Raw genomic sequence first — 20,895 nt, forward strand, 5'->3', positions numbered from 1 at the left:
ATTGTAAATACTTATTAATAATAATTGCGCATGTATGCCTAGACTTTATGTATGGTTTAGATAGATTGGCATGCCAATAGGGTTCTCATTTACAGTACTATTAATGACTTGTGCCATTCTGTTATCATGGCTTTTATGCCATTTTGTTATTATGGCTTCTAGCCTTTCTGTTACATGATGATGTATATGGCTTTATGCCCGATTGCTATCATGGCTTTTTAGCCATTCTGTTGCATACTTGGTTGATATTATGTGTCCCACGATATGATGGCCTAAGGCACAGATGTGCCTAGTGCTAGTTTACCCATTTATCCAGTCCAGTCAGTCTGTCATAGATTACTTAGGCATTGAAATGAGATATTAAAAAATAAATAATAAATAAACGAATGAAAGGATCAACAAATCAATGTAATTTAACTATTTATTAAAAATGTATCTCCCATAACAACATGAACATGAATTTATTATTTTTAATTATTTAGTTTACTTTTATATTACTATTGCACCACTAAGCGTTATGCTTAGCGTGATGGATTTTTCCCTTATATAGGTACTAAAGATAAAGCCTAGTAGACATCATACTGTAATTTTTGGGAGTCTAGATCTGCAGCCAGTGTCCAGTGTCACCTCCTTATTACAGTGCATTTTGGTAGGGCCCGCATGCGCCATATTAGTGTATTTTGTTTTTTATTCATTGTAATTAATTCTAAAGTTGTAATGTAAATTATAAGTTTGTGTAATTAATTTGTATATGATGAAAATTAATAAATTTGATCATTTTATGTATAATATGGTTGGAAAATTTGATGTGAGCCAATATAAGGCATTTATTAAAGTTTTGATGGAAATGATTTTGTGATTTGAATTTGAGATAATGATGAAAGTATATGAATTGATAGAAAATATTTTTAAATATGTGATTAGTGTAACACGAAAAATGTTAATAAAACAGGGGAAACTCCATCAGTTTCTCCATTTAAATGATTAGATTTAAAATAATAATGGGATTATTAAAATTAATAATGAAAAAGTAAGATAAGATAAGGTGCTCCGGTACATAATGTAGCATTTCTTGCCTGGCTACACTGTAGATCGAGTAAGGGGTGTCACATAGATGATTCGGATTCCAATCAATTTGACATGCATAACATTTCTTGACAAATTTAGCATAGTTAGTCTCCATGGTAGACCAATAATAACCCAACCTTAAAACTTTTCTAGCCAAAACCTTTTCATTCATGTGAGGACCACACATTCCTATATGTACTTCTTCCATTATCTGCTGCACCTACTTCTCTATCACATAGAAGAGCAAGAGTCCTTCAAAGAACCTTTTATAGAGTTGCCTCCCAGACAAAGTAAACTGGGTAGCTAATATATGAATTATTGTTCTTTCTCTTTTATTGGTTAATTACAGGTGTTCCCTTACTTCTAGATACCTCTTTATGTCTTTATACCATTTTTCTTCATTCTCTAGGTCCAACTATGCTACTACTATTAATCCTTCATAGCATGGAATCTTACTTCTTATTAGAATAATTGGCTAGGTCAACTTTTGGTCACCCTTTTCCCATAGGGATGTTAGTGTAGCTAGGGAATTGACCGTTTAATTCTGTTAGCTAACCACTTTGGATATTTGACTACTTTGATAAAATCAGCCTCAGTGAGCTTCTTCGCCTATTGGGCTATCTTTTCTTCCTATTTAGCTCTAAACCAATGTTTCTTTTGCTTTACTAGCCTCATGCTCAGATTTGTAGGGATCTTGTGTTGTACTATATCCTAGTCAATCCCAAGCATATCCTTATAATACCAAGCAAACACTTCTTGGTACTTTGTTAATAAAGTTATAAATCTATTTCTTTCTTCTTGAGTTAGATGTTCGATTAACTTTATTTCTTTAGGGTTTTATGGTGTACCCACATTAAAAAAAGATCGATTTTGATGCATAAATAGAAGTAGATTCTAAATGGTTGTGAATGCCATGTATATATCAAACAAGTAAGTAAAAGGACTAGTCATATTAATGATTTTTGCCTCAAAATCGGCATTAAGTACATTAGATTTTAAAACATCAGTATTATTCTCATAATAAAAGATAGACTCAAACGTAGGGCTGTAGGATTAAGTGCTTGGCTTCCATGTAGTCTTTAGATCAATGGTGCCGATTTTTTGTTTTAACTCTTCCACATATGGCAAATCATGATCACCTGTCTAGGTAATTACCCCCCTCTTTTATAAACGTGGGGTGGCTTTTCTTCCTCTATTGCCTTTTTCCACTACCTTCTTATTCTTACCCTTTTCATCATCCTTCTACATAAGTGAATTAGGATAATATCTACCACTTCTAGTTATGTGACTCACCTTCTTCTTCTCCTCTCCATCAAAATTGGTCTAGACATGCAAAAGACCCTTATCATCATTAAAACTATCCCAAATGTCAACAACCGTTACATAATGAGGTTCATCGGGCTCCTAGATGGGTTAGATAAGGTTAATAATTTAGTCAAGTAATTTAAGGTGGTGGAAATCATGTAAAGACTACTGAAGGCGGAACATTATGGTTAGGCATAGGGTTGGTGCGAGTGTTTAGTCATTTTCTGGGTCGGCTATCTTTTTGTCATTAATTAGATCTTGGATTCCATGCTTAAGTAAGAAGCATTTATCGATTTCTTAACTATGGATTTGGTGCAATTGGCAACATTGGTTGATATCATAGCTAGGTGGAAATGGATTTAGTGGTGGATCGGGTGTTAGCTGCTGCAGGAGGACTCGAGCTTTGAGATGCTTGAAAACTTTGGACAAGGATTAGTTGAATTGTGAAAATCTCCTTAGGGTGGCAGACACAATTTGAACCTTAATAACCTCAATGCCACTTGATTGGCTTGCCTCGGGCTTCTTTCTAAGGTTGACCATAATTTTCTCTTCCAGTTCAAACATCTTGGCATTCAAGGTTTCATCAATCATTTTTTAAAACATGGCCATAGTGTCTTCCTTTTTAATTGGTGTAGGTGAAATCCTTACTAGTCTTTTCCCTTTCCTGACCCAAGTGACTTGATTAAAAGTCTCTTTAGTGTGTTTTGGTACTATGTTTGCTACAAAAATAAGGTTTAAAAGTTAACCAGGCATGCTATTTATACAAATTCAATGCATGAATGCTAGTATGAATGCACAATTTTACCTTTATCTTTACCTTTACCTTTGAAACCCAAATTTACAAAATCAAAACTAAAAAATACAAATCGAACCAAAAAATAAAACTAAAATCAAACTAAAACCAAACTGAAACCTTTCACTGTAGTTGAATCTTTGCCCTCTTGTTCCTCCAACTCTCATATATGTGGTAAGATAAAAATCTATCCTAAGCTTTGGTACACTAGACACACCAATAGGGATGGTTTAAGATGGTTCTTGTTTCACAAATAAGGTGTTTATATCCTTAAAGTTTAACCATAAATAGGCATCCTCTTGCCTAACACGGGTTTTAAAATGGATCGGGGCCAGTACACATATTGAGTTTATGCATAGGCCTAGGTTCTTTTCAACTATTACTAAGACTTATAGTTTGAGAAAGTAAGGCCATAAATTAAACACAATTAATCTATAAGGCACCTAGGGCTAAAATCTATGGCTTATGGTCTCATCGAGTGGATAAAGAATTACTCATACGAGAGCTTGTCCATTAAGCACAATGGTTGGATTTGTGGCTCGTTTATATACTCGAAAGTATGGGCATGGGGTGCTAGCATTTGCCAATTTGGCATAGCTCGAGTGGAACTATGGCTTCCTTAGCTAGTACTAGCAGAGCTAGGAGGGTAAGTGTGATCCACATGATAGTTTAGTGCAATGTAAAAAAATTTAACGAAGGAATAATATTAAACTATTGGAAACATGTTGGGGTAACTATCCATCATTCCCAATGGAGTTGCCAAACCATGGGGGTCATGCGGCATAGGGCGAAAGATCATCTACTGAGATTGTATAAAGTGCACCAGGTAATGCTCAGAAAAGATGGTGGAGTCACATCAGTCTTACTTAAGTACCCCCTCCTCAGATAGCATTTCCTAGACATATAATTTATACAATCTTAATATAATTGAGTCTATTAGTAAGTACCATATTCCCATAACACTACTACGATACTAAGGATTTAGGCTATAAAAGCATAGATGGAGAAGAGTTGCCACTCGAGTAATAATTGTGACAAATTCATTATTTTTTGCAAGGGACATCTGATTGAGGCATCAATTTCTAAAGGGACAATTAAAGGGACTTGATAGATGCACTCAATTTTCAAATAGGGTCATGGATGGCAACTTACTCCTTACAAGGGCTCCATAATCGTTGTCACCATAGCCTAATGTCTAAGTTTGGGATAGTGGGTACATAAAAGGAATGTGTTAGGCACCCCTTATATGTGGTCTAACCTAATTAATTCGAGTGTCAGCCCTCTACTATTGCTTCTAAAAGTCATGTTTATTATTCATTTATCAAACTTCTTATTTAAAAATACAATTTCTAAACCTACACACGCAAGTAATTTAAACAAGGGTTTTTGTTTATAAATAATTTTCATGAATAAGTACTTTCTATCTATGGGGTTGCTAAATTAAATTAAGTGAAATTTACCGAATGACTAAAATTAATCTATTATTGACAATTGATTTTCACACAAGCTCAATTTACAAACAACCCTAAGTTTTTAATTAACCTATTTTATTTATTTACAAAGTTATCCTAAAGATAATTAAACTAAACAAATTGTGCACATGTGTCATTTATTCTAATAAACACCTAAAGGTCCCAAACAATTACAACCTAAAATTTTTTTTCCTAATATTCTAATTTATTTTATAATTTACTAAGTATTTAATTAAATTTAATTTATATGCCAAACATGGGTTAGAATACAAATAAAATTGATTTTAGCATTTACCGAATAAATTCTTATTATTACTAAATATTACATACAAAATTGTTATATCAAGAAAGTTTAAGAGATACTTACTTTTTAATTATTGCAATTGCCATTGGGGCAAGCTACTCTCAGAAAAGGTCTTCTCTTTTAGTATGGCAAGTTAATCCCTATCTTACACCCCTTAAGTTTCACACAATTACCCTTTTTTGTACTTACCTCAGGACTTAAAGAATTCTTGAATGTTTCTTGAAGGAAAAAAAAAAGAGAGGAAGAAAGAAAGAAGAAGAAAAAAGGAGGGAGAAGGGGAAAGCTTACTGAATTAGAGAGGTGGAGTGAGAGTTTTTTTTTTTCTTGAGTTGTGTTGCTCTCCTCTTCTTTGTTTAGTATTTATAGGGTTCTAGTTTAGAGTTTTAGGGAGATAGGTAATCCTATTCCTAGAGAGTTTAGAAGTGCTAATGAGATAGGAATAGGAATAAAGATAAAGATAAGTAGAGATAAATAGATATAAAAAAAATAAAATTAGATAAGGATAGAGGAGAGAATTTGTGTGGGAATGGGGAGAGAGAGAAGAGAGGGCATGTGAGGGAGAGAGAAGAGAGGGAGTGCGTGTGGGAGAGAGGAAGAGGGAGAGGTTGAGTAGGAGGGCGAGAGAGAGAGAGAGAGAGAGAGAGAGAGAGAGAGAGGCTGAGTAGGAAAGGGAGAGGGAAAGAGAGAGAAACTCTTCCTAATTAAATTTTTTTCTTTTTTTTATTAAAAATAAGAGAAAGAAAAAAATGTTGGGCTTTTATTTAGTTAATTAAAATCTCCTACTGGGTCTTATTAGCATTAGAAAGCTCAATTAGGTCTAATTAGGCTTTTTAATTGAACAAATTCTCAAAATTAAATTTAAGCAAAAATAAACTTCATTTAAATTTAATTAAATACATTTTTACTCTTTTAAATTATCTTCTTCAAGAGACATGTCGTAAATATGATTATCCATTTTTAATAACTCTAAATATATCTCACAGTTAAATAATTTTTTCCTCGCTGCCTCAATTCATATGACCACATGGTCACACAAATAGGGATCTACAAAAATTCTGTTGGGTTAAATGAATCTTTGATTTCATGTGTTTTCTTTTGATTATGTGAAGTTGGTAAATCACATGTGGAGGTATTGTATATGTTGGATTGTGTTTTAAGGCTTTAGGAGGTGAGAAATTTAGTTTTTAGATGATTTGTGGCTACTAAGCATTGAGTTTGGAATTTTAGATTTTTCCAAGTTTGGTTGTCGAAAGTTCCCACTTCGACAACTAAAGTTGCTTCTGCTTGCCCTTTTTTTCTTTTGAGTGTTATAGCTCTAAAAAATAAATTTATGGCCTAGAAAGTATAGAATCAAGGGTTAAAATTCTTAATATGCTTAACAGAGAGTCTTAAATATAGAATTCACGCATTTTTTTGATTCACCACTTGCCTCTATGGTGTAATGGGTCGTAAAAATAATAAACCTAAGTTAACTTCTACAAATTTTTAAATAAACTTACAAGTTTGAAAAAAAGTAGTCCCATAAAATTCCATTCGCTCATGCTAGCTTTGTTAGTGATCTTTGGTTGTCCCCATTCTTAGCCAACTATAATGGCAGGTTAATTGAATTTTTAGTGCAATGAATTAAGCCCCCATTAACTAGCCATTTTATAACTCTAAAGCCTCACAAGTGACAGTTATTATATGCAATAATTGAACACTCAAGAGCACTAAGCTATTTTAGAACCCTATTTTTAGTACTTTAAGGATTTTCATATTTGAGGCAATACAGAGCCCAGTGATGAAGACTATGAAAGGTTTCAAAGTTCCTTAAAGCATTAAATAGATGAAATGAGATGTTTCATTACATAAAAAAAAAAAAAAAAGGTTTTAGAAAAAAAAAATTGAAACCAATTAAAAGATTCTAATAGCTTAGTATGTCCAATTTGCTTCCAAGCAGGGCATGGACTCTTTATGCCTCAGTTGGACTTAACCCTGAGTATCACTGGCTTGAACTAGAATAGAAGGAAAGTCCTACCCAATTCGGCCAAAGGGGAAAAAGGTGTAACACCTTCACTTTAGCCTTACCATACGTTCTACTGTTCCAAAGACCAAGGTTTGTCCAGACAGTTAGATTGTCTAGAATTGTATTTAGACTAGAGTGAGCAGTCAAAAATAACTGAAATAATAGTAAGAAAAATCTAAGAAAAATTTTAAAAATAAAATACAAACAAGTTAAATGAGCCGGTGCCCTAGCGATGGGTAACCTAATGGGAAATTGCTGTCTTCATAGCCAGAAGTCTAAACCCGAGGAAAAATTCGTGAAATAATTTTTGAAACTCCAGAAAAGAGTCATTGAGGTTTCGATAGCATTAGAATGCCAAGAAAATGCTCCTAGAATTTATTCAGTCGGTACAGACGATTTTGGCTCAATAAGCCAAACGAAGGGCATTTTGGTCATTTCATCTTCAGAGATATTTTTTGACCGACTTGTCTAATTAAGTAAATAATTATTATAACATAAAATATGAATAAATATTGCTAAAAATTAAATTGAAAATGAGTAGTAAAGAAAAGAAAAGAAATGAAGATAAATTAGATTTATTAAGTAAGCATGATGTCATTATTATGCCCTCCACTAATCAAATTTCAACAAGCATTTTTAAAGAAGATAAATATACATTAAATGAGATAAAATTAAAGCAAAATTCTTCTCAGCTTCAACCTTCAATTTTCGGCAGCCCTCTTTCCCCTCAGCACCTCCATTAAAGCTTTCTCTCTCTTGCTAAACCTCACTTTTTCCACCACAAAACCCTAACCTTTCTTCATTAAAACTTCTCCTCACACCCTAATTTACCTTTAGGCAGCCATTAGAAGGAGAAATTGAGAAGAATTATAAGCTCAAGTAACCTCTCAAGTGAGGTTAGTGTCCAATATCCTTATTTTTCTTTAAATTCAAGTCTAGGAAGTTGAATTCAGTTGAAAATTATAAGGAATTGAAATGAAATCCATTGATATGCCCACTCTTCATTTTCGGTAGCCATGGTTATCTTAGGGTTGTGATGAATTTCTTTGATTTAAATAAGTGAATAGGCTACCCTTGATATGAATGTATCACTCAAAACATTAATTTATGAGTTTAGTCCAATAATTTGAAACTTTGGAATTTTAGGGCTAGGGTTTGAAACTCAAATATGGAGGTTGATACAATTGAACACAAAATGATGTTGTAATGGTCAATTAGTGACCATTTGGTGTAGTTTGAATTGAAAATGGAGTGATTGGTGACATTAACTAATGTAATGAATTAGACTGCTTTAAGTGTGCATTCTAGACCCTTTAAGTCCAGTGTGTTCTTGGGGTTATAACTCAAGTTACGTAACTCCAATTGGTGTAAAGCCAATTGGAGGTTAAACTAGACATAAAATGCAAAAACTTTGATGAAGGAACCTATCCCAAAAAACCAAATTAAGTGGCCCTAAAAATTGACCTAATCTAGGTAACACACATTATGCCCTGGGCAAAATGATCAAATGAATAGTGTTCATTCATTTGGTCATAACTCAGTGTAGAAAGGTCCAATTGACCTGAATTTTATATCAATAAAAAGCTTAGACAATTTAGGACAACTTTTATGAGGAACTCAACTTCAAAGTTTGACCAGAACCTAGTGAAATTGCCCAGTAAAAATCAGGACACCAAGCTGCCAGAATGGAATTCTATCCAGAAATTCTGGGTAGATACCAATCTGGCCAACTTTGCTAAAATTAGCATACCTTGAGCTAGAAAACTCCAAATGGAATGATTCAAAAAGGGAATTAAAGATGACATAAAAAGGAACAACTTTCATGAAGAGAATTTTTCCAAAATTCTACTAAACAAATGCCCAATGGAACAGTAGCATTAGTGCTTGAAATCTGAAAATTATAAATAACCAACACTAAGCTTTGATATGGTATTGGCAACCAATTTCAACAATTTTAGAATACAAAATATGGTATGTTGGTGAAATTAGAACCAATATACCTATTGTCTATAAAAAAGTCAACATTTTAGTTGACTAATGAAATGAATAGTAACAATTAAACTTCAATTACAAAGAATTGCATAATTAAAAGTGTAATATGCCCTAGTAGGCCTAGCGTGATTGGTTTGGATAGGTTGGCATGCCAATAGAGTTCTGATAGCAGTACTGCACATGGCATCATACCATTCTGTGATTCATGGCTTAAATGGCTATTCTGTGATTTTATGGCTTTTAGCCATTCTGACCTTATTGCGATACTTGGTCTAATATTTATTATAGCTTATTAGCTGTTCTGTTGCACACCGGGAGACACTATGTGACCGATGGTGTGAAGGCCCGAGATTCTTGGTACCCAGTGCTAGTTTACTCGTTTATCCAATCTAGTCAACTGGTATAGGTTACTTGGGCAACCAAAAATAAATATTGATAAATGTTAATCAATTATTGATATAAAAAAGAGCCAAAATAATAATACTACAAATAATTACAAGAAACTTGTCCGTATGAAAAATCAACATACAGTCTACATGTTTAATTTATTTTAGCTCTTTTATTTTGCTATTGGCACCACTAAGCAGTATTGCTTAGCGAGTTGCTTTTGCCACGCATAGGTACTGGAGATATTGAGTGCGATCCCAGTAGACCCCAGTCAGGGTGAGAGTCAGATCTGCTAGTGTCCTGTGTCACCTCTCAGCTACAGTGCATTTGGTAGGATACTAGGCTACATTTGGTATTTTGTAATTTTTGCAAACTTTGTAATTAAACTTTTATTTTATCATATATATTTGAAACTTCTATAATGTAATTTTGTACTAATGTAATTATTTGTAAATTTGTGTTTATAAATAAAATTTGAATATTTATTTATGATTTGAGTATTATTATGATATGAATTGAATGAATGAAAAATTGAGAAATTGTTGAGAAATTGATGAGAATGTGTTGGGAATTGATGATATATTTGGAGTTGTGGGTTTAAAAAAATTATTGGAAGTGTTTTCTATAGGTTCCATAGAACTGTTTTCTCCATTTTTAGCCGGCACTCTGCCAGATTTTCTATAAACTTTTTGGAACCTCAAATTGATTTAAAATTTCAATAAATGATATAAATGATACCAATTTCATAGATTTCACTTAGTGACCATAAATAAATAAATTAAGAAATTAGAAATATCAATGAGATAAGATAAGGTGTTCCGGCACACTGTGTGGCATATCTTGCTCAGCTACACTATAGACGGGTAAGGGGTGTCACAAAAGAAAAGTGTAATGCCCCAAATTTACAGACCGTATTCAGTATATTTTGGTAAGAAATTCAAGTATTGAATACGGCATGTAAATTAGATTAAATGAGGGGTTAAAGTAAAAGTTTGCAAAAGGCACCTATAATTTTTATGTTTTGACTAGACCTAATTCTTAGGGCAAAGTGGTTAAAATTTTAGAGAAAATTAGAGTTGCAAAACTAGAATTTCTGGAATTCCAGCAATCAGTCCTGTGACCTCCATGTAGTAAATAAGGCATATCTTGATCTGTATAACTCCAATTGAGATGATACAAGATGATTTGGAAACTTAAGACATAGGCTTAAAATTTTGCTTTAGAGATCTTATGCAAATTCTAGGTGCAAAGTATTTGAATGTTGACTGCAAATCTGAGTTAGAAATCTAGAAATCTGGAATTCTCAGAACTCTGCATTCGTGAACAGTAGGTGGTAATTTAGCTATAACACATGACTTAGCCCTCCAAATTAGGTGATTCTTAAACCATTGGAAACTTAAAACATGTAGGAACATGTGACACCCCTCACTCGACTATAGTGTAGCCGAGTAAGGCATGTCACATTTGGTACTAGAGTACCTTATCTTATCTTACTTTATTCCTTTAATAATTTGTTCTCGTTATATTTTAATATTAATTATTTTTCTAAGGAGAAACTAGCAAAGTTTCCCCTGTTTCTATTACCATTTGGTGTATTACACTATTCATCTGCTTGAAATTTTCAATAATATTTTACAATAAAAAAAAAATCTTATCATCACACATTTAATTCTTGCAATCTCATTTGCATACATATCCATTCATACTCAATTTATGTATCAAAATTCTCAAACTTTATTAATTTACATGATTTATAACTAATTACATAAAGTTCATACTTTGCATGATATTCAAATTAATTACGATTCCATAATTTATATTAAAACATACAATTCATGGGCCCTATCTACATGCATTGCTGAGGAGGTCACAACCTTGAACACTTCTAACACTTCTTGTAACACCCCAAACCTCCGAGTTGTGAATAGTACCATTTTTGGCATGTGACCAGTACTATTCAAAGACACCTTGAGGACCAAAAATAAATAAAAAATTAATAGAGATAGACACAATAAAAATTCAAATGACCAAAAAATATAAGAACTCACCGGGCATATTGAAAAAAAGGGATTATGACCCGATGAAGAGCATTTTGGTCAATTCACCTCAAGAGTTGACTTTTGACCAAAATGTTAATTAATTTAAGTGAAATTAAATAATTGAATTATGGAATATTTTTTTTTTAGGAAAAGAATTCAAGTATAAAGTGAAAGAAAAATAAAAGAAACAAAAATATAGAATTTTAAGTCCATTTTGATCCAATTAAAATTTTAGGACCAATGGGCTTTGGACAACTCAATTAAAATTAATTAAATAAATCAAAATTTGGGATAAGTATAAAAGGAATTCATCTTCCTCCCTCCCTCATTTAGTTGCCCTCCCACACACCTCCTCTCCCTCTCTTTTCTTTCTTCTCTCTTCATTCTTCCACTTACAACCTCTCTCAACCATTGATTTTCCCCACTTTTTCTCCATGGGTTTTCTATCTAATTGGTATAAAACATCAAATTTATCTTTTATTGAGAGATTAGAAGCTAAGAGAACAAAAGAGTTAGAAGAAAATGAAGATTAAAAGTGGTCACTTAAGGTACGTTTCTTTTCATGTTAGATTAGTTGTATAAGCCTTGAATGAAGTTAACTTATGATGAAATTTCATGAAAAATTGAAAGGAAACATGCATGGAAAATTAGGGTTTTGGCCAACTTAGGGAAAATTACGGTTTTGATGTATTCTAGTTAAATTGATGATAAATCTAAGTTAGATTGAGGTAGTATGCATGATTGGGAGTAGTAAGATTTCATGGGATTGCATAAATTAAATTGTGGAAGATTATGGTTTATGGGAAAATTGAGTTTGGTGCTAGAGAGTGAAATTGGTGTGTGTAGTGTTAAATTATGGTCATTTGAGGTTTATTTAGTTTGAATTGACATTGGGTTGATGAATGGAGGTAATGAAATGGTAGGATTAGGGAAATTGCAAACTTTGATGTTTGAAAATTGTAGGTTTTGTGTTAAGAAGTGCCATTGATGTGTTAATGCTAAATTATAGTCATTTTGGGTGAATTAAATGTGAATTGAGATTGGTTAGTGGAAGTAATTGAAGAAATGAAAATGTTGACTTAGGGCAGAATTTTGCACACTGAATTCAGTGTGTTTGGAAGCCCATAACTTGAGATACATAGCTCCAATTGGTGTGAAACCAATTGGAAATGAAACTTAATACATAGGGCTAGAATTTTCGTGAAGACCTTATATTATCCGAAATGAGCCTTCAACTTAGAGACCAAATTCTGGAACCTGCAGAATTTGACCATATGAACAGTAAACTTTGCATGGCCATAACTCTTTGTAGAAAACTCTGATTTAGGCAATTCTTGAACCGATGGAAACCTAAGACATAGTAGAACATTTCATATGAAGAACTTGAGGCCAAATTATGGACTTAACCCAATCATATTGCTGAGCAAAATTGAATCACTGAATCTGTAGAATTGTAGATTTACCATATGAACAATAAACTTTGCATGGCCATAACTCTCTCTAAAAAACTCTGATTTAGGCGATTCTTGAACCAATGGAAACCTAAGACATAGTAGAACATTTCATACGAAGGACTTGAGGCCAAATTATGGACTTAACCCAATCAAATGGCTGAGCAAATTTGAATCACTGAATCTACAGAATTACAGATTTACCATATGAACAGTAAAATTTGCATGGCCATAACTCTCTGTAGAAAACTCCAATTTAGGCGATTCTTGAACCGATGGAAATCTAAGACATAGTAGAACATTTTGTATGAGGAACATTAGACCAAATTATGGACTTAACTTGATTAAATTGCTGAATGAAATTTGATTGATAAATCTGCCAGAACTGAATCTGCAGCATGAACAGTGACGTGAATAGTAATTGTGTTTTGGGCATAACTTGAGCTACACAGCTCCGAATTAGGTGATTCAAAAAGGAAAATAAAGTTAAGACCTAGATGAACAATTTTCATGCTGAACACCTCGCCAAATTATGATTGAAACTATGTAAAAATTGGGTTCAAAGATTAAGGCACCAAGTTGTTCAAAACCAAAATTTTCTAAAATTTGCAAAGCTAACTTGGTATGCATTAGCCATGCATGTAATGAGTTTTTGGCAGCAATTGAGATTGGTATTGAGGTATTTTATTTGTGTATTTTCTGCAGAAAAAGAAGTTAGAGCGGACAAGGAATAGTGAGTAAAGAGAAATGAGAGCATTAAAGGTTTATGCACAACTAACATTTTCTTCGTTTTTAAACTTGTAAATTGCTTGAAATGTGTTAAATAGAATGAGTTTGCTTTGAACAAGTTTACTTTGACTGAAATATGGTTTTTCTCTTACATTTAAGAAATTTGGGTGTTGCCACCTTTATATGGATATTATGATGAATTTAAATGTGTTTATTGGTTTATAAATGTGATTGTTGAGTGGAAAATTTTTGGAAACTGTTATGAAACCACAGTTAGCATGGCAGTCCCTTTCGGAACTCCCCAGTAGTAACAGCTACTTGGGGTTGATAATAGATATTGATTATGTCTCCCATTAATAACGGTTAGTGGGGTAAGACTACATGAGTTCTCATTAGCTAGCTAGCCCTTCCCTCATTAATAACGGTTAGTGAGGCTGAGATTGCTTTGTCGTGGTGTACAACACGGCACTTATCATGAAATTTTGTGTCATGGCCTAAACTGTGTGTTGATATTGGCAACACTAATGCTTTGTGAATTGTGATATATGAAGTGTGATTTCTCATTTACAATGTTATTCTAATAAATGGCTCTTATGGACTTAGAACTATTGTGAAGTTTTCATGCTTAAGAAAAATGTGATTTATTATGCTTTGACAAATTGTGTTTTACCTTAAGTTTTAAAGTTATTAGTTGTGCACCACTGAGTGATATACTCAGCGATAGCTTCTGTATGCTGTCGCATGTAAGAGAAAGGAGAAGGCTGCCGAGTGAGACACTTAGAAGCAGCATTTTAGTATTGTTTATGGGTATATATTGTAGGTATACCCCTGTAATTTCTTTTTGATGTATTTTGTACCTATATGTATGGATGTACGGACATTGAGCAGTTTGTATTTAAAAGCATTGCATTGCTATCACATTTTATGTTTGTAACTATTTTGTATTTTACTTTGAGACTTATGAAAATGTAACTTTTGCAATATTTAGTCTATCATTATTTCCAATGAATGTTTACATGTAATTTTAACTATTCTCATGCAGTTTTCCGCAAAAGAATTTATAAGATAAAAAGATATGATTTGTTTTAAAATCCTTTGTAGCATAACTTATGGGTTATCGATAGGTGGAGTTCGATAATTCCTTAGGTATGCTACGGGAACATGTCATGCCTTACTAGGGATAAGGTGTGACATGTTTTAGTGGTATCAGAGCTTTGGTTTTTATACAAGTTTTGAAATTGCATGTTTGAAAAATTTTGATAAATACAACTGCTCAACTGTCATTAATTGATACATATAGTGCATTGCATCATAAATATGGACTAATGGAGAAAAATCTCCTTGTATTGGTTGTTCAGGGAGTAGAATTCCTTGTGTGAAATTGGATTATGATGTGCTAGTAACTATTCCTTTAAGACAAGAGGTTAGGGTGAACAAATTGTATAAGGATTGTCCTTTGGTGATCCAAGGACATACATTCCTGTCAGACTTAATTGACATGCACTTTCGAGATTGTGATATCATTTTGGGCATGGAATGGTTAGCCAGGCATCGCGCCAAGATCAACTGTAGACTGAAGACAATCACTTTTGGTCTTCCCGAGTATGCAGACGTAGTGATACATGGGGAGAGGCAGTTATTGCCATCCAACATCATTTCAGCTGCACTTGCTAGAAAGATGATTAGAAAGGGATGTGAAACTTATCTAGCTCATGTGATAGACACCCATGTGGGGAGTCCAGATCTTAAAGATATTCCTACAGTATGGGATTTTTCGGATGTCTTTCTGGAAGAATTACCAGGATTTCCTCTGGAAAGAGAGGTGCAGTTTGAAATTGAGACTATGCTTGGTGTGGACCCAATCTCATCACTCTTTATAGGATGGCACCTACTGAGTTGAAAGAGTTGAAGGTGCAATTGCAGGAATTGTTAGATAAGGGTTTCATCCACCCTAGCGTGTCACCTTGGGGAGCACCAGTATTATTTGTGAAGAAAAAGGACGGTACTCTTCGCCTATGCATAGACTATAGACAGTTGAATAAGGTGACCATAAAGAATAGATATCCTCTGCCACGGATAGATGATTTGTTTGATCAGTTGAAGGATGCTACTATATTCTCCAAAATTGACTTGAGATCGGGCTACTACCAGTTGAGGGTACAGGAGCAAAGTATTCCTAAAACTGCCTTTAGGACTTTGTATGGCCACTATGAGTTCTTGGTAATGCCATTCGGGTTGACTAATGCTCCAGCTGCTTTTATGGGCCTGATGAACACTATCTTCAGGCCCTATTTGGACCAGTTTGTTGTGGTGTTCATTAATGATATTTTGGTGTACTCAAAGAATGTAGAGGAACACGATAAACACTTGAGGATAGTATTGCAGACTTTGAGGGAGAAGCAGTTGTATGCCAAACTATTGAAATGTGAGTTTTGGCTAAAGGAGATTACATTTTTAGGGCATATTGTATCTGCAGAGGGTATCTAGGTGGATCCCAACAAAGTAGATGCCATTCTTAATTGGAAGCCACCTAGAAATGTCACAGAAATTCAGAGTTTCCTTGGTTTAGCTGGGTATTATCGAAGGTTTGTGAAGGGATTCTCCATGCTAGCATCTCCACTGACCAAGCTACTTAGGAAGGATGTAAAATTTCAGTGGACTGATCGATGCCAGGAAAGTTTTGATGAGTTAAAGAGGCGTTTAACTGAAGCTCCAGTCTTAACCTTGCCCACTTTGGGTAAGGAGTATACCATATATAGTGATGCTTTTCATAATGGATTAGGCTGTGTTTTGATGCAAGATAGAAACGTCATTGCCTATGCTTCATGCCAGCTTAAACTGCATGAGAGGAATTATCCCACGCATGACTTGGAGCTGGCAGCCATTGTCTTTGCCTTGAAGATCTGGAGACATTACTTGTATGGGGAGCGATGTTATATATATACAGATCATAAAAGTTTGAAGTACTTGGGCACACAAAAGGAGTTAATTTTGAGGCAGAGGAGATGGTTAGAGCTGATAAAAGATTATGATTGTTTGATAGACTATCAGTCTAGAAAAGCTAATGTTGTAGTTGATGCTTTAAGTCGCAAGACTATGGCTGGTTTGAGGGTTTTTCCATTGTCCATGGTGCATGAGTTAAGGGTATTGCATGCTAATTTGGAGATTAATGAAGATGGTCGGATGATAGCTACTTGGCAAGTGAAGCCAATGCTGGCATAACAAATTAAAGCAGTTGCACAGAAGGATGATAAGTATGTGAAGTTGATGGAAGAGGCTCGGGATGGCAAGAAACTAGAATTATCAGTAAATGATGAGGGCTTATTGTTATATAAGGGCAGAATGTGCATTCCTGAGAATGTTGAACTGAGGCAGACCATTTTAAAGGAAGCACATGATTCACCTTTTGCAATGCACCCCGGTGGAACCAAAATGTATAGAAGTGTGAAAGAGCATTATTGGTGGAGAGGAATGAAGAAAGGCATTGCAGAATATGTTGCCAAATGCCTAACTTGTCAACAAGTAAAGGCAGAACACCAAGTGCCTGCAGGGTAGCTATAGCCACAGCTAATTCCCGAGTGGAAATGGGAAAGAATCACTATGAATTTCGTGACAGGACTTCCACATACACAAAAGAATCATGATGCAGTTTGGGTTATTGTTGATAAATTGACCAAGTTTGCACACTTTTTGCCAGTGAGGATGGATTACAGCCTGGAAAGATTTGCGAAATTGTACATTGATGATGTTGTGAGGTTACATGGAGTGCTAGTGTCTATTGTGTCAGACAGAGACCCAAGGTTCACTTCTAGATTCTGGGGTAGTCTCCAAAAAGCCCTAGGAACTAGGTTGAACTTCAGTACAGTATTCCATCCATAAACAGACGGCCAATCTGAAAGGATCATTCAGATTTTGGAGGATATGCTTCGGGCTTGTGTGATTGAGTTTGAAGGGAGTTGGGACACACACTTGCCTTTAATTGAATTTGCCTACAATAACAGTTATCAGTCAAGCATCGGGATGCCTCCATACAAAGCACTTTATGGCAAAAAGTGTAGAACTCCCTTATGTTGGGATGAAGTGGGCGAGAGGAAGTTGAGTGGCCCAGAATTAGTGCAGCAGACGGAAGAAAAGGTTAAGCTCATTAGAGACAGACTCAAAGTTGTAACGGATAGACAGAAGTTCTACATTGACCTAAAGAGAAGAGATATTCGGTACAGTGTGGGTAACAAGGTGTTCTGGAAAGTTTCTCCATGGAAGAGGATCATGAGGTTTGGTAGAAAGGGAAAATTAATTCCTCGCTTCATTGGGCCATATGAGGTTATGGAAAGAGTGGGTCCATTGGCATATAGAATTGCATTGCCTTCGAAGTTGGAAAAGATTCATAATGTCTTCCATGTCTCCATGTTGAGGAGGTACAGATCAGACCCCTCTCACATTTTACTAGTAGAGGAGATTGAAGTGAATCCAGACCTAACATATGATGAAGAGCCCATAAAGATCTTGGCATATAAGGTAAAACAGCTGAGGAACAAACAGATACCTCTAGTCAAAGTGCTGTGGAACCATCATTCAGGCCAGGAGGCTACATGGGAGCATGAGGAGGACATGAGGAGATAGCACCCACAGCTATTCAGAGAATGAGACCAGGTAAATTTCGAGGACGAAATTTTATTTTTAAGGAGGGGAGAATTGTAACACCCCGAACCTCCGAGTTGTGAATAATACCATTTTTGGCATGTGACTAGTACTATTCAAAGACACCTTGAGGACCAAAAATAAATAGAAAATTAATGGAGATAGACACAATAAAAATTAAAATGACCAAAAAATATAAGGACTCACCGGGTATATTGAAAAAGAGGGATTATGACCCGATGAGGGGCATTTTCGTCAACTCACCTCAAGAGTTGACTTTTGACCAAAATATTAATTAATTTAAGTGAAATTAATGAATTGAATTAGGGAATATTTTTTTTTAGGAAAAGAATTCAAGTATAAAGTGAAAGGAAAATAAAAGAAACAAAAATATAGAATTTTAAGTTCATTTTGATTCAATTAAAATTTTAGGACCAATGGGCTTTGGACAACTCAATTAAAATTAATTAAATAAATCAAAATTTGAGATAAGTATAAAAGGAAGTCATCTTCCTCCCTCCCTCATTTAGTTGCCCTCCCACACACCTCCTATCCCTCTCTTTTCTTTCTTCTCTCTTCATTCTTCCACTTACAACCTCTCTCAACCATTGATTTTCCCTACCTTTTCTCCATGGGTTTTCTATCTAATTGGTAGAAAATATCAAATTTATCTTTCATTGAGAGATTAGAAGCTAAGAGAATAAAAGAGTTAGAAGAAATTGAAGATTAGAAGTGGTCTCTTGAAGTAAGTTTCTTTTCATGTTAGATTAGTTGTATAAGCCTTGAATGAAGTTAACTTATGATGAAATTTCATGAGAAATTGAAAGGAAACATGCATGGAACCTAAACTAGGGTTTTGGCCACTTAGGGAAAATTAGGGTTTCGATGTATTTAGTTAAATTGATGATAAATCTAAGTTAGATTGAGGTTGTATGCATGATTGGGAGTAGTAAGATTTCATGGGATTGCATAAATTAAATTATGGAAGATTAGGGTTCATGAGAAAATTGGGTTTTGGTGCTAGAGAGTGAAATTGGTGTGTGTAGTGTTAAATTATGGTCATTTGAGGTTTTTTTAGTTTGAATTGACATTGGGTTGATGAATGGAGGTAATGAAATGGTAGGATTAGGGAAATTGCACACTTTGGTGTTTCAAAATTATAGGTTTTGTGCTAGGAAGTGCCATTGATGTGTTAATGCTAAATTATAGTCATTTTGGGAGAATAAAATGTGAATTGAGATTGGTTAGTGGAAGTAATTGAAGAAATAAAAATGTTGACTTAGGGCAGAATTTTGCACACTGAATTCAGTGTGTTTGGAAGCCCATAACTTGAGCTACACAGCCATAATTGGTGTGAAACCAATTGGAAACGAAACTTAATACATAGGGCTAAAATTTTCATGAAGATACCCTGCCCCGAAAATGACCTTAAGCTATCCGAAATGAGCTTTTAACTTAGAGACAAAATTTTGGAACTTGCAGAATTTGATCAAATGAACATTAAACTTTGCATGGCCATAACTCTCTCCAGAAAACTCTGATTTAGGCGATTCTTAAACCGATGGAAACCTAAGAAATATTAAAACATTTCATATGAAGAACCTGAGGCCAAATTATGAACTCAACCCAATCAAATTGCTGAGCAAAATTTAATCACTGAATCTGCAGAATTGCAGATTTACAATATAAATAGTGAACTTTGCATGGCCATAAGTCTCTCTAGAAAACTCCGATTTAGACAATTCTTGAACCGATGGAAACCTAAGACATAGTAGAACATTTCATATGAAGAACTTGAGGCCAAATTATGGACTTAACCCAATCAAATGGCTGAGCAAATTTGAATCATTGAATCTACAGAATTGCCGACTTACCATATGAACAGTAAACTTTGCATGGCCATAACTCTCTCTAGAAAACTCCAATTTAGGAGATTCTTGAACCGATGGAAACCTAAGACATAGTAGAACATTTTGTGTGAAGAACATTAGACCAAATTATGGACTTAACTTGATCAAATTGCTAAATGAAATTGGATTGATAAATCTGCCAGAACTGAATCTGCAGCATGAATAGTAACGTGAACAGTAATTGTGCTTTTGGCATAACTTGAGCTACATAGCTCCGAATTAGGCGATTCAAAAAAGAAAATAAAGTTAAGACCTAGGTAAACAATTTTCATGAAGAAACCTCACCAAATTATGATCGAAACTAGGTAAAAATTGGGTTCAAAATTGGGGCACCAAGTTGTCCAAAACCAAAATTTTCTAAAATTTGCAAAGCTAACTTGGGATGCATTAGCCATGCATATAATGAGTTTTTGGTAGCAATTGAGATTGGTATTGAGGTATTTTATTTGTGTATTTTCAGTAGAAAAAGAAGTTGGAACGGACAAGAAATAGTAAGTAAAGAGAAAGGAGAGCATTGAAGGTTTGTGCACAACTAACATTTTCTTCGTTTTTAAACTTGTAAATTGCTTGAAATGTGTTAAATAGAATGAGTTTGCTTTGAACAAGTTTACTTTGACTAAAATATGGTTTTTCTCTTGCATTTAAGAAATTTGGGTGTTGCCACCTTTATATGGATATTATGATGAATTTAAATGTGTTTGTTGGTTTATAAATGTGATTGTTGAGTGGAAAATTTTTTGAAACTGTTTTGAAACCACAGTTAGCATGACAGTCCCTTTCGGAACTCCCCAGTAGTAATGGC

Source organism: Hevea brasiliensis, chromosome 2 (assembly GCF_030052815.1).
Source record: "Hevea brasiliensis isolate MT/VB/25A 57/8 chromosome 2, ASM3005281v1, whole genome shotgun sequence".
Classification (NCBI taxonomy): domain Eukaryota; kingdom Viridiplantae; phylum Streptophyta; class Magnoliopsida; order Malpighiales; family Euphorbiaceae; genus Hevea; species Hevea brasiliensis.